The following is a 19,692-nucleotide window of genomic DNA, read 5'->3' as shown; positions in this document are numbered from 1 at the left end:
CAAGAAAAACTGTCATACAATGTACCATGTGAGCCTCTTCACGCTCTCTCTCTAGAGAAATCCTCAAAACCTCCAACCCTCTAGATAGTTCCCTCTATCTCATTTATACCAAATCTTAATTTCTTCAACTTAACCACTTTACCCCCCCAGGGAATACAACCTTGCACAAACACAATAATTCCATAACTCAAGCTCTCAGAATCTTATTGATGTGAACTGGGTCACATTGAGAAGCTCTCGTGACACCCCACCTACCTCTAGACGCCATAACTTAAGCTCTCGTAACTTTGCACAAACACAATTAATCCCACAACTCAAGCTTAATCTGATTGATGTGAAACGGGTCGGCACATTGAGAAGTTTTCATGTCCCCACCTCCCTCTAGACTCCATATATGAGCTGGACTTACAAAACATCCTGACATGGCCAACGGCACTAGTGTCACTAAAAACCGTCAAACACGCCTGATGGCCTTTAATTAAATTTTCACATAACAGTGCCATTCGTTGTCTTCCTTTCTCCTTCATACGGTTCAGGAAAGGTTGCGATCGATAACAACATTAGCCACCTTACCTTCTAATAATAATTATGAATTAAAAGAGTTGCATCTAATAACATTACCTTTACTAATAATATATCAAAATCAGATACGTAATTGTTCAAATTTGCTTTGATCACATAATCTTCTTGACTAGATACAATTTTTAATTTAGCATGAGAATCATGACCCCCTATACATCATGAAATAAGTTTGTTCTCGTTGTAATTTAAAACATTTTGGTACTAAGTTACGGGCATGCAAATACACATTCATGAAATCATTTTTGAAACTATTTGCAAGCCCTAAAATAAATTAGGATCAAGTAGCATTGTTGTATATTCGAGTTCAAGCATTCAAGAGCTTACCATGTGACCACTAAAGAACCAATACATGTGAGGGGTGTATCAATACATGAAGGTGATGTAGATTTTCTAGCAAGCGGATTACATACTGTGGGAGCCATATGTATTGGCTTTGATAGGTCTCGTTATCAGGCTTGGCCGAGCTCCAGGATGTTGGTGTATTCCTAGACCTATAAGCTGGTCATGTAGCCATGCTATAACGTGAGCCTTTGAGCATGTTGAGTCTCAAGCCATGAGAGTGCTTGGATCAACCTCTGAACACGCTCAGATTTTATCCTCTGAGTTCCATGGGGTGCGCAGTTTGATGACTGTCATTGTCGTGTTCTGTTCTTGGTTCCATTCCAGTAGTCTCTCACCTTGCCTTCATGAGGGGGTGTTGGAATATGAAGCCAAAGTGAGTCTAAAATGAGTGTTCTAGGTGTGTTTTATAGTCTAGTGAGTCCTAGACATGCCACGTGTCATATTGGGAGTTATCCCATATACACTATGGATTTCTAGAGTCTAGTGTCACACTATATAGTGTTGTACTTGTCTAATCAGTCAACATCAAGCTCTTTGGTATCATGTGAGTACTTGTCCATTGCTTTCATTTTCTTTTCATTTCATTTCCATTATGCTTGTTATCTTTCCTTTCCATTCCTAGTGTTAGCTTGCTTCTCTCCCTACCACTATGATCTTTTAGGGACTCCCTCCAACTCTTGCATCTGCTTCAGCCTTTGGGGTGGGGATGGCCATTCTCAGTCCTGCAGACAGACCTAGACTTCTCGAGCTACTTTTTTTTTGAAAGGAACCTTCTATTAATGCTTGAAAGATTTCATACAAGACAACAACCCCGAAGGTGCTGAGTATGAAAAAACCGGAAAAGGCTGAAAGAAAAATTGGCATGTTCTAGAGAAGCCCAGCTCACTGCCTAGGGGATCTCTGGAACTGGGGCTAACAGCCAAGTGGACAGAATATACAGCCAGTGAATCCCTCGCGGAGTGAAGATGTAGAAAACACCTGTAGGCCAAGCCTTGCAAAAACGAGCACGCCTCTCAATAGTCGCCCTTGAGCCTGGACACCCGTGCTCCCAGGTGGACCGTCGAGTGTAAATGATATCCTGCCAGATGGCAACCAAGGTAGCCAAGGGTGGAATCGGGTGCTCTCCCATCACAAGACTGCACCGACCCACCCAAATGTTCCAAGCCATGATGCTGGCTACCACCTCCCAAACACTGGTCCTCCCTAGGAGGAGGAGGAGCTAGGGTGTGAGGGGGGACTGCCTTGTGGAGTGCAATCCTCTGAATGCTCTGACCCTGTATCCAGTAGGCTGGGGAGATCTCATCAATCTGAAACGCGTGTCCTCCCTCTGTCAACCAAGCCACCATCCCCCAAGTGTAATCTCTGTGTATACTCTGCATGCGTATCATGATCCTGAGGGCTCTCATCCAGATCCTCGCTGTGCTACGACAACTCCATAGGCAGTGCGGGATAGTCTCCAGGACACCATCTGAGAAACAGTGGCACTGCCCCTCCACTCGCATATGCTCCAACCACGGGCCAATGGGCAAGCCTCCGTGGGCTGCCAGCCAAAAGAAGTATGAAATCTTCCTCGGCTGCAAGCTGGACCATAACCGCGTCCAAAAGCTGGAGCGAACATCTCGGGGCATTCTCTGGGTCACCCAGTGTCTTTCCCTTGAGGGAGTCTACCTCGACAGGTCCATTTGAAGTCTCCTGCCAATCCGTGTGGTGTAGGAAAAGAAAGGCACCTCATCTATCGTCTCAACTAGGCCGCCCCTGGAGGGTGAGAACCACTCCCCCGGGTCCCACTGGACCTCCCTCAGGGGTCTACCCTCCCATAGCCAGAGGTGCCATCGAGAGGTGTCCTGCTCTGAGATACTAGGATCAATGTGCCACTCCTTCCCCAAGCATCCTACCACTTTGATCATCTACCAGTGTATCCCATCAAGACTCCCATCCATCTCAGGGTCACTCCCAGTGAGGGGCTAAAGCAGGCCTCCAGGTCCCACACGGAAGAAGCCGGGGTGCATGCTGCCGCGCTGCATCAAAATCCTCAAGGGAACACAAGTACGAGAAAACTGCCCCAACCATCTGCTGTCTCTCCAAATGTGAAGTCCTTCCCACCAGGACTCAGGAATGGCTAAGTCGATCTCGCCCATCCACACTGCCCTGCCCCTCTCAGATGCGCTATGGCGTCAAGTCTCGTCACTGCCTCCATAGGTAGTCTACTCCTGCGATCAAAAGACCCTACTAGACTGCTGTCCCACTGTGCCCAGCCAATGTGAGTTCGCTGCCCAAGTATACGTCCCTTCTGACCTCTGGATGCCACATAAGGGACTGGCGCTCAAACTCCTCTCTGCATCTGGGCGCCCCCTGCTAGTCTCTGCCAAACCCTGTGGAGGCTCCTCATTAGGGGGGAGCCCTTCCTCATAAGGGGGGCCTCTGAGAAGATCCATCTATGTGAAGGCCCCAATGCCGTAAGAGGAGCTTCCAAGGCTCGGCACCTGGGGTGAGGCCTTGAACCACCAACTTGCCCAGAAAGACCATGCTCTGCATCTTCGGATCAATGATACCCAAGCCTCCAAGTGCCTGCGGCATGATCACCGTCTGCCAAGCTACTCGGGCCCTAGTGTTCCTCATGCGGTCTGAACCTACCTAGAGGAAGTTCCGTATCAACTGTTGAAGCTGCCCAATGCATCCTCTGTGAAAGCACCAACAGCAGGCAATATACCAAGCAATGGCAAGAAGGACTTGGTTTGCCACTAAGGCGCGACCTACGAGGGAGAGTTTGGCCGAGCTCCAATAGAGAAGCTTACGCCAAACACTCTCAAGAACCAGGGTAATCTACTACTCTGTTGTCATGTCAATACCCACCTAGCATCCGAGGTATCTCGCTGTCTGGCCCCGCGGTATCCATCTGAAACCAAAGTCATTCCCCCACTCACGGATCTCTTGTGTCTCCTCAAAGCCTGTGAAGAAGCCTATGGATTTCGTCCAGTTGATCCGTGCCCCCGACCTCACAATAGATAGCCAAGGCGCCTTTGACTCTCTCTAGACTCGCTGTGCTACCTTCAACATACAAGGCCGTGTCATCTGCAAACTCCGAGTCAAGGAGCTCCTCCTCTTGTCTGATTGGGAGCATCAACCCTATGAGACCAGCCACCTGTGATCTCAAGTAGTAGCCCAAAGCCTCCGCTACAAACAAGAAGAGGAAGGGAGCTAGTGGGCAGCCCTGGCAGATCGAGCGAGAGAGAGGAAAGGCCTCGCCTCTGTGTATTCCGATAAAGCATCTGACTAGAGCTCCCTCTGTATAGCGCTGAAACTCCTCTGACCCATCGGTCTGAGAAACCCAATCTCCTCATAGTGCCCTTGAGAAAAGACCACTCCACCCTGTCATAGGCCTTCTCGAAGTCCAAGAGAAGGATGGCCAGTGGCTGTGACTCCTCCTTGGACCAATCCACCGCCTCCTAGATTGTGAAGATGTTGTCTAGGATGCTGCGCTCCTGGACAAACCCAATCTATGTGTCATGGATGATGACGGTAAGATGAGGCCGTAACCGCAAAATCAAGACCTTGGCGAGGATCTTGTATGCAGTATCAAGCAAAGTGGTCAGCCTCCACTGTCCGATATCTGACCTATCTCCCCCTTTTGGGATCAAACAAATCCACCCCCTGCGCAAGGATTGAGGGAGAAGGCCTGTGTCAAAAATCTCCTGGCAAGCTAAACGGAAAGGGGTGGAGATAATCTCCCAGAAGTTCAATAAGAAGGCCGGAGTCAAGCCATCCTCCCCCGGTCATTTCTAGGTCGGGAGAGCCTTGAGGGCTTCATCTGTGAAACGCTCCTCAAGTCTACTGCATAGGTCCTGCGAGACTATTGTCAGAATGTGATCCCAAACTAGCTCTTGGGCCACAAGACCGCGGCTGGGGTCATCCTCTCTGTCTGAAAGAGCTAGCTATAAAAATCGGTGGTCATGTCAAGAATCTCATGTGGGTCAGTGTGCATGATGCCCTGCGAGTCCCGGAGATGCTGTAGCTGTGTGCCCGTCGATCGGGGCCCAGTGGTCTGAAAGAACTGCGCTTCGTCATCCTATCCCCCTGTTGTACCCATCGGGCGCAGGAGGAATGATAGGAGAACTCAACCCGCCGCAACTCCATGTCTTGAAGCTCGAGACGAGCGCTCTCCAATCTATCACTAAGCCACTGAGACACTAGATCCTGCTCCTTGAGCCTCTCGATGGAGGCGAGGTCTCTTCTCAAAGCCCGCTCGCACTCCGAAGGGTCCTCTTGTGCCTGAGGGCTTGAGCCTACAGCTCCGCACTACTCTGAATCGCATTGGCAACCCACGCCGCCCAGCCCTCACTCAGTGCCATCTCTAAGTGCTCCCAGATCTCTGCCATAACCTGCTGAATCTCCTCATCCTGCAAGAGGTCCTTTGGGATGCGGACCCCCCTTCTTGGGGAGACCTCGGCGGGGCTGATCCAAGTGAAGTACCACTGGAGAGTGGTCAAACATCGTGGTACCTGCTAGAATCTCGGTAGCGCCGCCTCTGTGTAATGCCCAGTGCCCAACATAGAAGCGATCTAATCACTCGAGCAATCCATCGTGTCTCCTCTGTCCAAAGGAGAAGAGAAGGCTGCCAGAAGTCCTATTGAACTCTGGTTCTCTCCATGGGTCTCTGCCACTGATCATGAAAATGAACTGCTCCCAGGTACTACGCTCTGTTGCTGGCATCTCAGAGAACGAAGCGCCGCCCTGCTTGTCTTCCCTAAACTCCAGGTTGTTGAAGTCCCCTCCAACAATCCAAGAGTCAACATTCGGAAGACACTCTGACAGCCTCCTCCAAAAGGCCGGGCGATGCTGTTTACATGCTGGGGCATACACATTCACGATTCCAATCGTGGACTCTCCCGTCCAAACTCCCATCCAAACTGCCCGTCCTGGAATGAGCTCGCCCTGATCGTAGACCTCTGGAGCCAAGGTCTGTGAGATTGAGATGCAAACCCCTCCACTCCGTCCTACTACGGGAGACCACTCCTCTAGATCTCTCCCTGGAAGAAGGTGATGGCGTCGTCTGATGTCTGCTGCTGAAAACATGTGCTCCTGAATCATAAGGATGTCCACTGCTCGCCCTACCATTGCCCTCTGCAACTCCTGCCAAGCTCCAATAGAGAAGCTTGCACCAAACACTCTCAAAAACCAAGGTAATCTGCTACTCTGCTATGATGTCAATACCCACCTGGCCTCCGAGGTATCTCGCTGTCTCGCCCCGCGGTATCCATCTAAAACCAAAGTCATTCCTTCACTCACGGATCTCTTGTGTCTCCTCAAAGCCTGTGAAGAAGCCTATGGATTTCGTCCAGTTGATCCGTGCCCCCGACCTCACAATAGATAGCCAAGGCGCCTCTGACTCTCTCTAGACTCGCTGTGGTGCCTTCAACATACAAGGCCGTGTCATCTGCAAACTCCGAGTCAAGGAGCTCCTCCTCTTGTCTGATTGGGAGCCTCAACCCTGTGAGACCAGCCACCTGTGATCTCAAGTAGTAGCCCAAAGCCTCCGCTACAAACAAGAAGAGAAAGGGAGCTAGTGGGCAGCCCTGGCAGATCGAGCGAGAGAGAGGAAAGGCCTCGCCTCTGTGTACTCCGATAATCATCTGACTAGAGCTCCCTGTGTATAGCGCTGAAACTCCTCTGACCCATCGGTTTGAGAAACCCAATCTCCTCATAGTGCCCTCGAGGAAAGACCACTCCACCCTGTCATAGGCCTTCTCGAAGTCCAAGAGAAGGATGGCCAGTGGCTGTGACTCCTCCCTGGACCAATCCACTGCCTCCCAGAACGTGAAGATGTTGTCCAGGATGCTGCGCTCCTGGACAAACCCAATCTGTGTGTCATGGATGATGTTGGTAAGATGAGGCCGTAACCACAAACTCAAGACCTTGGCGAGGATCTTGTATGCAGTATCAAGCAAAGTGGTCAGTCTCCACTGTCGGATATCTGACCTATCTCCCCCTTTCGGGACCAAACAAATCCACCCCCTGCACAAGGATTGAGGGAGAAGGCCTGTGTCAAAAATCTCCTGGCAAGCTAAACGGAAAGGGGTGGAGATAATCTCCCAGAACTTCCATAAGAAGGCCGGAGTCAAGCCATCCTCCCCCGGTCATTTCTAGGTCGGGAGAGCCTTGAGGGCTTCATCTGTGAAAGGCTCCTCAAGTCTACTCCATAGGTCCCGCGAGACTATTGTCAGAACGTGATCCCAAACTAGCTCTCAGGCCACAAGACCGGCTGGGGTCATCCTCTCTGTCTGAAAGAGCTGGCTATGAAAATCGGTGGTCATGTCAAGAATCTCCTGTGGGTCAGTGTGCATGATGCCCTACGAGTCCCGGAGACGCTATAGCTGTGTGTCGGTCGATCGGGGCCCAGTGATCTGAAAGAACTACGCTTCGTCATCCTATCCCCCTGCTGTACCCATTGGGCCCGGGAGGAATGATAGGAGAACTCAACCCGCCTTAACTCCATGTCTTGAAGCTCGAGACGAGCGCTCTCCAATCTATCACTAAGCCACTGAGACACTAGATCCTGCTCCTTGAGCCTCTCAATGGAGGCGAGGTCTCTTCTCAAAGCCCGCTGGCACTCCTGAAGGGTCCTCTTGTGCCTGAGGGCGTGAGCCTACAATTCCACACTACTTCTCTGAATCGCATCGGCAACCCACGCCGCCCAGCCATCACTCAGTGCCATCTCTGAGTGCTCCCAGATCTCTACCATAACTTGCTGAATCTCCTCATCCTGCAAGAGGTCCTCTGGGATGCGGACCCCCTTCTGGGGGAGACCTCGACGGGGCTGATCCAAGTGAAGTACCACTGGGACATCGTGGTACCTGCTAGAATCCCGATAGCGCCGCCTCTGTGTAATGCCCAGTCCCCAACATAGAAGCGATCTAATTTCTCAAGCAATCCATTGTGTCTCCTCTGTCCAAAGGAGAAGAGAAGGCTGCCAGAAGTCCCGCTGAACTTTGGTTCTCTCCATGGGTCTATGCCACTGATCATGAAAATGAACTGCTCCCAAGTACTACGCTATGCTGCTGGCATCTCAGAGAACGAGGCACCACCCTGCTTGTCTTCCCTAAACTCCACGTTGGTAAAGTCCCCTCCAACAATCCAAGAGTCAACATTCGGAAGACACTCTGACAGCCTCCTCCAAAAGGCCAGGCGATGCTGTCTACATGCTGGGGCATACACGTTCAGGATTCTAATCGTGGACTCTTCCGTCCAAACTCCCATCCAAACTACCCGTCCTGGAATGAGCTCGCCCTGATCGTAGACCTCTAGAGCCAAGGTCTGTGAGATTGAGATGCAAACCCCTCCGCTCTATCCTACTGCAGGAGACCACTCCTCTAGACCTCTCCCTGGAAGAAGGTGATGGCGTCGTCTGATGTCTGCTGCTGAAAACATGTGCTCCTGAATCATAAGGATGTCCACTGCTCGCCCTACCATTGCCCTCTGCAACTCCTGCCGGAGCATCAAGTACTGCGGCTGGCTATGAACACGGTCGTGGAGCCCGTGTACATTCCAACTCACTATGGTCCAGCTCATGAGGACAGGGGAGTCAGGAACAAGGCTCTCCTGTGGGTGGATGCCTGTCCTAGAAAGACTGACTTGTGTGATTTTGTCGGGGGTTTGGAGGGCGAGTAGTCAGTGTCTGTGCGGCGTCGTACTAGGGTTGATACCGGCTCAATACCGATCTTTTGTGCCCACTTCATCATGAAGGAGGCTTCCACCCCGAACAAATCCACACACGTCTGGAGGGGCCAGAAGTGTGGCTGGTCCACCTTTGCCTCCATCGGCAATCTGATAACTCCCGTCGCTAAACCACACACCGGCTCCTCACGTGTGAAGCTCAGCTGAAAGTTCACCTCTGTGCCATGGGCGTACCAAAGATCTAGTCCCTGTGGTCCCATCCACCCGTCCGTCATGAGCATAAGATGATTACCCAAAATAGCATCAAACACCTCCGGGGACCACTTCTCCAAGCCTGTGGAGGCAAACGGAAATCTCCAAACGGGGTGTGTCTAAGGTCCAATGGTAGAATCTCGAAAGAGTTCCAGGGTCCTAACCTCCAAGAGTCCCGCGGTAAGGGATGCCCAAGCTAGAGGTTGGGAGCTACTGGCCGGGAGGACGAGCCTCGTCTCTCAGGATCCCTCTCTGAAAGGACCTGCTACTGGGATGAGGAGGTAGAAGGGAACATCGTTGTTCCCTTGCCTGATGGTAGGAGTGTCGAAGTGGAAGAAGTTGCTACTGAAGCGGAGAGAGGAGCGGCGGGAGAGGGAGAGATCGGGACGCGGGGGACAGAGAGCGGGGGGTGGGTGGTGAGAGTGACCATCGAAGGGGGGGATGTGGGGGGGGGGAGGGGGCGGGGGGAACCCTGGAGGGGGAGGGGGAAGTGAAGAGGAGAAGGGGGGGAAGAGGGGGAGGAGGAGGGAAAAGGGCGACCTCAGGCCCTCCCTGCTGATCAAGCTCGCCGAGGCACTGGATCAGCTCCTCCATGGCCCTCGTCGGGCTAGCGACTGCAGCTTCCGCCATTGCCGCATGTAGAGCTCGTGGGGCTCTCTGCTACTGCAAGGGTGGGTGCAGAGGCTGGACTTTCGAAGCTGGAGGATCCGCTGGATGGGCAAAGGCTCCCGCTTTTGGGGGGGGTTCCTGTTGTTTCTCTTTCGAGGTCTCTCGGTCAACCCTATCCCTCTCCCTGCGGTTGTCCCTCTGTCTACGGCGTTTGCAGGCCTACTTGCTTGTTTTCTTTTTCTTTTTAACATGTGTCCAGTTCCCTTTCGAGGGGGTGACCCATGGGGTGTCAGACTCCTACTGCTCCTACCTGAGAGGGAGCTGAACTCGGACCTGTTGACTCTGCCTACTCTATGGAGGAGGGGGAGAAGACGCACGAGGGAGGCCACGGGGGCAATCTCTGGCGAGGTGGCCCATCTGTTTGCATCGAAGACAATGGCCTGGTAACCCGGAGATCTCCACCCTTTGGCAAAGTGTGCCCCCTTCCAGGGTCTCGAGAAGGATGTGGGAGGGACTCCGGGCTCTCCACCACCAATCTGATCCTGGAGACTCCATCATCTGCTAGAACGGAGGCGGTCGTCTTTGGCGGGGACTCTAGCACCGTGCCAAATGCCCGGCCAATGGAAGGGAGGATGGCTCGATACTCCTTGGGGAGCCCTGGGAAACGGAGTGTAACCGGAAACCGTGGAACATGGTGTGTCATATCCATGTTCTCCACTGTGAACTTATGATACCAAGGAAAGAGGTAGACAAGGTGCGGGCCAAGGAGTATGGGCAAATGGGGCTCTGCTCCACAAGTGTCGAGGCGGTGTCAAGGGAGCTCAGTTGGACGAGGAAAATGCCTCGTCCATAGATGGTGACCTCCTGGATGTGGTTGCCCTCTAATATCAAGCTCGCCTGGATCCACTCTCGCACCTGTCTCCGTGTAGGCGTGAGGCCCACAATTTTACCCACAAGCGCCTTGTCCTGGAGAGACTGAACTGCTTGCTGTACCTGTTGCTTGTCAGCTGGGGAAAGAAGAACCTTGATGGCTATGGGAGTCGAGGGTGTTGCCATAGAGCCCCTCTGGCCTCGCCAACAAGATTTTCTTTCACTGTAACAAACACGAATGCTCTTGCTGCAGGGAGGCAAATGAAAAAGGAAAAGAAAGAACGACGAGGCGAGGCGAGGCGGCGGAAAGGCAAAGGAGAGAGAATGGGAGGGCGGCAAGGAAAGTAGAGGGGAGGAGAGGAAGGAGGGAGAGGAGAAGGAGGAATGAAGAGAAGGAAGGAGGGCGGGAGAGGCGGGAGAAGAGGAGAAGAAGAAGGAGGGGGGAGGCGGAGTGGCGAGGGGGGTGCACTAACGGGAGGAGGGCAAAAGGACGGGAGGAAATGCGGGGCGGCAAGGAGGGGGAGTGGGAGGCAAGGAGGCGGAAGGAGGGGTGGAGCGGGGGAGAAGGCAGGGCGGGGGACGGCGGTGCAGGGGAGAAGGCAGGGTAGGGGAGCACTGAGGGAAGGAGGCACGAGGCGGGAGGGGGCAAGGCGGGGGGCGGAGGTGGAGCGGGGAGGGTAGGGCAGAGCGGAGAGGGAGGAGAGGCGAGGCGGAGCGAGGGCGATGAAGAGGAGGGGCGATGAAGAGGAGGCAGGGAGGAGGGGCGATGAAGAGGAGGGTGCAACGGGCGGAGCAGCCAGGAGCCCCGCAGGCAGCAGGGGGGAGCTCACCGTCCATGGACATGTGGTTGTGAATTTTCACGGCCAATAGTTGAGACTGCTTATGCAGGGACTCTTCTTGATGAAGAGGAACTTCTCGAGCTACTCAACAAGGTCCACGTGAAGACTCAAAAGTTCAAAGGCCACCTCCACGAGGATGCGGAAGCTCATGTGAGGAAATTCCTCATAGCATGTAGAGCTAAAGGTGTTGAGAATGAGCATGCCTTCCTTCACATCTTCCCCTCGTCATTGGAGGATGCCGCTGATGTATGGTACAATCAATTTCCCCCTGACCACTTCCATATGTGGATAGACCTATGGAACTTGGGGAAGAGGATTTTGAAGAAGAAGCAGGGGTGGAGGAGGTGTGATGGGCACTTGGGGATTGGCCCATACGAAAAAGAAGAGTTGACCTATGTGGAGGACTCACCCTTCCAAGATGAAACTTATGCAAGAGCAGCACGAGATGATGGTGAGAGTTTGACGTACTTGTTGGAACATGCTAGACCAAACAAGGACGAAACTGTCATCTTGGATTGGATGGGGACCCTAGGATCCTTAGCCATCAATTTATGCCCAGAAGAGGATCCTGAAGCTCATCTTAGTACTTCATGTACGGTGCAAGAGGTAAGCCAGGAAGCATCTACACCTGGTTTGGCTGATCTAATGTATGAACGGATGCCTTTTAGTCTTTGTAATAATCCCCACATGTATCAGCGGCGGATGATGACCACAAGTACCAGACAAGGTGGTGGAGAGGTCAGCGGGGTGACTCAAAGCCAAGTCCATGACTCAGCAATGGAGACACATGACATGGATGACTCGTACCAGGAAAAAGACCATGGGGTAACAACAGAAGATGAGGAATCTGATGAGGCAGGAAGATGATGAACTAGTTGAGCATAGTGATGTTGCTAAAGGAAACACTAATAGTGATAGTGATAGTGATAGTGATGAGGCTAATAATGCTATACAAAAAGATGATTAACTGGTTGAGCATAGTGATGGTGCTGAAGGAGACACTGACAGTGATAGCACTGCAGGAGACACTCATGGAACTGCAGACCCACGGGATCCCTCCTATACCGAAGAAGAGAATGACCACATACTGACTGAGGTTACCCGAAGGCGGTTGACGACTCTTGGAAGGGTAGTTGACTCCATTGCGCATCCTATCCAACCTAGGAGGGACCAGGAGGCAGGACAACTTGGAGGAACCGTTCACTTTCGCACTGGAGTCTAGAACTTCAGACGTGACGCGAGCAAGCCCATAGCATACATGGAGAAGAAGATGTCACAGACCTTGCCCTACGTGACTTATACATGTCAGAAACTGACCTCCCAACGATACAAGAGGTTTTCCCGAAACTATATATGAGGTGGATGGACTACTGTATAGAGGAATGCTCAAGCAAGCACAAAGAAGCAAAAAGAGAATGGCCCCAAGTGCTGCCTCAACATCTCAACCATTTGAAGAGGACACCCAGCCGTCCTTTTCGAGGTCTTGGATGGAAGAAATAGCAGGGGATTTCCCTTTAGAGGATACTCCTGTGCCCCAAGCAGTGGTAGCAAAGGAACTGGACAACTCCACCTCAACAAGTATACCCCAGGTTGACCAAGCCCGTTGGCGGTATCTCAACATTGGTACAGAGGACCAACAACCGCGACATCTCAAGAAAACTACTTGGGTCTGGGAGCATGATATCGCCTTGCTGCATTGTATGATTTCTTTCAAGAGTATGTCGATGTCTTTGCCTGCTCATATAAGGATTTAAAGGGAGAACCTGCTGAGTTCATGAAGCATCGCATCAATCTGTATGCAGAAGCAGACCTGGTGATTAGGGGACCATATCGCATGAATCCTAACTATGGCAAGGCTGTCCATGCTGATATTCAAAAGATGGAGCAAGCGGGGTTAATCTACCCTGTTGACTACTTTGAATGGGTCAGTGGCATTGTAGTGGTGCCCAAAAGAGAGACTGGCAAACTCCGTGTTTGTGTCGACTATAGGAGTTTGAATACAGCCACACGCTGGGATAGGTTCCCGCTCCCCTTCACTAACAGGGTGCTAGAAACCGTAGCTGGTCATGCTCTATACTCCTTCATGGATGGATACAGTGGGTACAACCAGGTGTGGGTGCAAGAGCAAGATCAGTTGAAGACCACCTTCATCACCCAATGGGGAACGTACGCTTACCAGATGATGCCCTTTGGTCTGTGCAATGCACCGGCAACGTTTCAACGTCTTGTCACCAAACTCTTCCAGGAGAACATCGGAAAGTTTGTTGAGGTATTCTTGGATGACTTCTCGGCGTTCAATGGTAAGAATGCATCTCACTGCGACCCTGCTGTTCAAACTGATCACGTCAGTAAGTTGAGGTGGGTTTTTGATAAGTGTAGAGAAGCCAGGTTGTGCTTAAATCCTGACAAGTGCTTTTTCTTCGCCTTGCGAGGGGTTCTCCTTGGCCACATTGTCTCGGCTGAGGGAATGACTATGGACCTAGCAAAGGTGGAGATGATACTGACCTTTTCTATTCCTCGTACACCCCGAGAAGTCAAGTCTTTTTTGGGACATGTGGGTTATTATAGAAGATTCATCCGGTTCTATGCCAACATAGCGGTGGTGCCGACAGAACTCCTTCGCCACGAACAATCCTTCATCTGGTCCGCGCCTCAACAACTGGCGTTTGAGAATCTCAAGGACCGTCTAGTGAAGGCACCCATCTTGTGGCAACCTCAATGGGATGTTGTTTTCCATGTACATGTAGATGCAAGTGGACTCGCAATTGGCACTATATTGGCCCAACCGGATGAAGAGCACAAATTGGACCTACCTGTGTATTTTGCGAGCAAGCAACTCCAGGGAGCAGAAAGAAACTATAGCACCCCTGAACGCAAGGGTTTGGGCATGGTCTATGCCATGACAAAGTACCGGCACTATCTCTTCGGCAATAGGTTTAATATCATTACTGATCATCAAGCTCTCAAATACTTGCTGAACAAACCCACACTTGGGGGTAGATTGAGCAGGTGGATACTTCTTTTTCAAGAGTTTGACTTTGACATCCTAGTGGAAGTAGGACGACGATTGCATCAACCTGCAGATCACTTGTCAAGGATCTCTTCAGGTGAAGCAGCCACAGGAGTTGATGATGACCTTCCAGATGCGGGCCTCTTTCATGTCGGTGTCACAATACCAAAAGATGACTGCCTGTTTCCGGTGGACTGCTTCCCACCATGGTATGCAAACAATGTACATTTGTTGTCTACATGTGAGTTCCCCAAAGGACTAACCCCAACACAAAAGCGGAGGCACATTGTTCAGGCTTCTCCTTTCAAACTGATTGCGGGTCATCAGTTTAAGCTGGGGAAAGACCATATTTTAAGGCGGTGCATGCTCCCTCATGAAACACAAGCCATCCTTCAAGAGGCTCACTCAGGAATGGGGGGAGGTCATATGACATGAGAGGCCACTGCTAGAAAGATAATGCGCTCGGGGTCGTGGTGGCTAAAGCTGTTCCAAGATTGCTATGCTCATGTGCGCCGCTGCGACTCATGTCAAAGAGGTAAACCAAAGCCTACGCAACAGGAGTACCTCCCCCTTCAACCATCCATCCCTGTATCACCCTTCTATAAATGGGGATTGGATTTTGTTGAACCAATCTCTCCTACCACTCGAAGAGGGAACAAGTATGCCCTGATTTCTATAGACTACGGCACCAAGTGGGTGGCTAAGGTTGTGAAGACATGTACTGCTCAAGTTGTGGCCTCCTTCTTGTATGATCAAATCATCTCAAGGTTTGGATGTCTTGTGGAATTGATGAGTGACAGAGGTACTCATTTTCTCAAGGATGTCATTGTTGCTGACCTCATCATCACCCAACTACAAATCATTCACAAAACATCTAGTTTATGTAGGAACAAAGTGGAGACAGGTTGTGAACACAAGTGAGCAAGAGTGCACACATAAGAAAGCTCTAATAGAAATGTTCAAATGAAACAATACAAGTACTTGGTATATATAGTACCCAAGTACTACTGGTCAACCATAGGGTTGACTTTATGTCTACAACACCATATCTTTGTAATGTCTTACAAATACCGCCTCAAAGATATGGCTAAAAGTACCCTAGAAATGTCTCAGGTATTCCCTACAGTACCTAAAGTACCATGGTTGCACAAATTCATCCAAATGGATATGCAGCGCCTATGGGAGTACATGAAAACAATTTCATTGTGAATCAATTCACAACCCCCCTTGACATTGTGAGAATGTCTCTGATCCCCAAGCCATGTCGATGTCGTAAGAAAAGATCTCCTGACAGGGCTTTGGTGAAGATATCCGACACATTGTCCTTTGATGGACAATAGATGAGATCAGTGAAGCCATCAAAAATACAATCCCATACATAATGATAATGATTTTCAACGTGTTTCATGCGAGCATGAAAGACAGGATTGTTGGCTATGGCAATGCAACTCTAGCTGTCACAGAAGATAGAGTTTGCTTCGCCATCCTATGCATGATGCAAGTCATGCAAAAGCTTCCTTAACCACATTAACTCCGTAGTAGCTGAATTTGCAGCTTTGTACTCTGCTTCACTGGAGGAAAGAGAGACTCGCTCTTGCTTCTTACTGAGCCATGAGATACAGGTTGAACCCAATGAGAAGCAATAGCCAGTAGTGAACCGTTGTCCCCTGACCAATCTGAGTCGGTGAAACCACTCAGCTCTCGATCACAATCTGAAGCACAATGCAAGCCAAGAGAGAGAGTGCCATGGACATATCTGAGAACCCTCTTTGCTGCATTCCAATGTGTGATCGTGGGACAATGCATGTTGACTCTGTGCCAACATGAACCTATGTAGAAAGAGATTGTGATACAACTTTGTGATACAGCTTTGTGATACAACTTTGTGTTACAACTTTGTGTTACAACTTCTACATGTAGAAAGAGAATGTGTTACAACTGTGTTACAACTTTGTGATACAACTTTGTGTTACAACTTCTACATATAGAAAGAGAATGCGTTACAACTTCTACATGTAGAAAGAGAATGCGTTACAACTTTGTGATACAACTTTGTGTTACAATTCCTACACGCAGAGAGAGAAGCTCTCCAACTTGTATAAATACCCCATAATGGAATGAAGCCCACACTCTTTGGGGCATTGTGTTGAGTCTACTTTGGTATTCCAAGCATTTGTCTCAAGTGTCCATGCTTCCTTGCACTCCACGTCCAAAAGCATGTCCTAACCTTGCAACTCCTCCTCCCCTCTCCTCCAACCTTGCAACCCATCCTCTCCCCCTCCTCCTCCCTCCTCCTCCTCTTTCCTCCTCCTCCCTCCTCCTCCTCCTCCTCCCTCCTCCTCCTCCTCTCTCCTCCTCCTCCCTCCTCCTCCTCTCTCCTCTCTCTTCTTTCCCCCATGCTCTTACACCTTCTTCCTCTCCCACTCCTATGCTCCCCCTAAACCCTTTGTTCCTCAACCCTTAAAACTCCATGATCTACGAGGGAGACGAGTTCTCCACCATGTACTCTACCCTGAACCTTGGAACCTCCTTCTAAACCCTGGAACTCCTAAACCCTGGAACCTCCTTCTGAACCTTGGATCCTCCTTCTAACCCTAGACTCCTTCTAAACCATGGAACCTCCTTCTGAACCCTGGAACCTCCTTCTAACCCTTAAACTCCTCCTAAACCCTACAACCCCCAATGAAGGCGAAAGCCTTCATTACCTCAACAAAGATGATTTACATTCCTTTTACACATGCATGCACTTTGTTTACTTACCACACTTAAGCCTACATCTCTCACCGGAACACGACTCGAGGTCCTAAGCTACACGTATACTACAATTGACAACTCTAATATATCTGTAGGTGACAAAAAGCCTCGGAACCCTGCAAACATAGAATACCCAGCTCTTCCTATGAAAGCAGTAGGAAAGAGCCAACAATGCATGAACTGGCTCAAAAGCTCTGTGGCGTAGGCAATATCAGCCCGTGTGGAGTATAGATAAATGAAAAACTACCAACCAACTGCCTGTACAAAGTGCGATCAAACTTTTCAGCAATATCATGCTTACTCAGCTTGAGTCCCTTTTCCAATGGAGTAGCCACGGGCTTACAAATCTCCATTTTAAAAAACTGCAACAACCCCTTCAAATACTTTGCCTGTGACATAGAAATCCCATCATGGGTCTGCCAAAACTCAATGCCAAGACAATAATGCAATAGGCCCAACTTTGTCATATCAAAGTTTTGACATAAAGCGGACTGCACTGCTGTAATTTACTGCAAATCACTGCCAGTGAGTATGATGTCATCCACATATAGTACCAACATGACCAATTCTGATTTTTGCTGCAAAACATACAGATTTGGCTCTGTATGAGTGTTTACGAAGCCCTGGGACAGAAAAAACTGATGTATCTTCTGATACCATGAACGAGGTGCTTGCTTCAGCCCATATAGAGCCTTCCTGAGCTTGCATACCTTGTGCTCTTGTCCCTTCACTTCAAAACCTTAGGGCTAATGTATATAGACCTCCTCTTTAAGATCTCCATTGAGGAAAGCGTTCTTGATATCCATCTGGTACACTGACCAACCATAAAACGTAGCAAGAGAGATGACAGAACGAATGGTGATCATCTTGGCCACTGGAGCAAAAGTCTCCTCATAATCTATCCCCTCCTCTTGTTCATACCCCTTGGCAACCAAACAGGCTTTGTATTTCTCAACTGTGCCATTTGAATGGTATTTCACCTTATAAATCCATTTCGTGCCAACCATATTTTTCCCAATGGGCGCATCAATCAAGTCCCATGTGGCATTCTTCTCAATGGATTTAATCTCACCTTCCATAGCTTTCTGCCATGCCGGATTATGCTGAGCATCCTTGAAGCTCTGAGGCTCATTTTCAGCTTCCATCACTGAGGTCATAAAAGAAAATTTGACCTTTTTCTGATTTTTCTGAGTGCTAGCCCTAGTTTTCCCCAAATTAGGCTGATCCTTAGCATCTTGAATGGTCAACCTTGCCCAATGTGTAATAGAGTTCTCTGCTGTACCACTCGGGGCTACATCAACATCTTTAGTGGCCTCACGACGTCAATAATGTTTCCAAACATGAGGCTATTTATTCTCACTAATTGGCTGCAAATCTAAAACATTTGAGGGAGAGCCATCCTCAACATGTGGCAAGCCATCTGAAATATGAGAAGTAGAAGGGGAAGCATCAAGAGACTCCATCTCATCATCCTTAAATGGATGATGTCCAAAGGGGTGTCATCGTATGGTGGCAAGTCTACACTAGCAGGCTACATGCTTTTTTTGGTAAAATCCATTGTATTTATATGCTCATAAATTTACAATATGGGAGGTCTCCCACACACTAGCAAAGAACTCCGAAAGAGAGCCCAATAGAAGAACTCAAAAACAAGTAGAGAACACTTCAAGGCAAGTAGCATCCAAATCCCTTGCAGCAATACTGTCATGTAAAGACTGCTTAAGGGACATTCTGAAGAAAATATATGCCTGAGGAAACTGTTGACCCATCCTAGAGTGCAGTCTCTGTGTCCAGATGGTCCATAATACCCAAAAGCGAGTCCAATGAAAGAAAAGGAGTAATGGAGACATCTGAGATGAGCAGCATCCAAACATCCAGAAAAGTTTCCCAAATCTGATAGAAGGGAACCGAAGCCGCAGTAAATGAGAAACCTGAGTGATCAATGTGCGAGAGTGCGGGCAAAACCATAATAAGTGAGGAACTGTCTCGCGAGGATGAGAACAACGGGGGCAGAAAGGAGAAGCAATGCGGCGAGCTGCCAATTTCACCCCAATGGAAAAGGCTCCCACTATACATCTCCAAAAGAAAAGCCTCTGTTTCAATGGCACTAGCAGGCTACATGCACTCATTCTCAGCAAAGAGAACATCTCTACTGATTATTACCTTCCTGGTAGCGGGATTATAAAGCTTAAATCCCTTGCTTTCAGTGTTATACCCCACGAAAATGCATTTGACACTCTTGTCATCAAGCTTTGTCCGATGTGCATCTGGAACCAAAGCATATGCCACTAAGCCAAAAACTCTGAAATGACTAACCTTTGGCTTAAAGCCATACAAAGCCTCAAATGGCGTCACATTAACCAAAGCTTTGGTAGGGCATTTGTTCTGAATGTAAGTGGCTGTCACAACTGCTTCTCCCCAAAAAGCCTTTGAGACTCTTGAATTTCAGCATGCATCTCGTCATCTCCATGAGAGTACGATTCTTCCTCTTAGAGAGTGGATTATGCTATGGTGTGTAAGGGCATGTCAAGTGATGTTTAATCCCATGCTTCTTCAAAAATCCCCGGAATGCATGTGACATGTACTCTCCCCCTCTATCTAAGTTGAGTGTTCCGTTTGGTTCTCAACCCAAGCTTTGAACTCCTGAAACCAATAGAACACCCCAGATTTTTCCTTCATGAGAAAAAGCCATGTGGACCTGGAGAAGTCATCTATAAAGGTCACAAAGTACCTTGCTCCTCTATGCGTGGGAATAGTCATGGG

At 49.6% G+C, this 19,692-nt stretch overlaps 1 protein-coding gene across 1 annotated transcript in view; it reads right to left on the bottom strand.

Moving 5' to 3' along the window:
* Positions 1-19,692, bottom strand: part of LOC147899315 (intraflagellar transport protein 172-like) — a 440,631-nt gene that overhangs the window by 345,738 nt on the left and 75,201 nt on the right. The gene's annotated exons all lie outside the window — the stretch shown is intronic.

This window comes from Dipteris shenzhenensis, chromosome 8, assembly GCF_047967505.1.
Source record: "Dipteris shenzhenensis isolate YYH24624 ecotype China chromosome 8, Dip_SZ_1.0, whole genome shotgun sequence".
Lineage (NCBI taxonomy): Eukaryota > Viridiplantae > Streptophyta > Polypodiopsida > Gleicheniales > Dipteridaceae > Dipteris > Dipteris shenzhenensis.
This window is presented reverse-complemented; position numbering and strand designations above follow the sequence as displayed.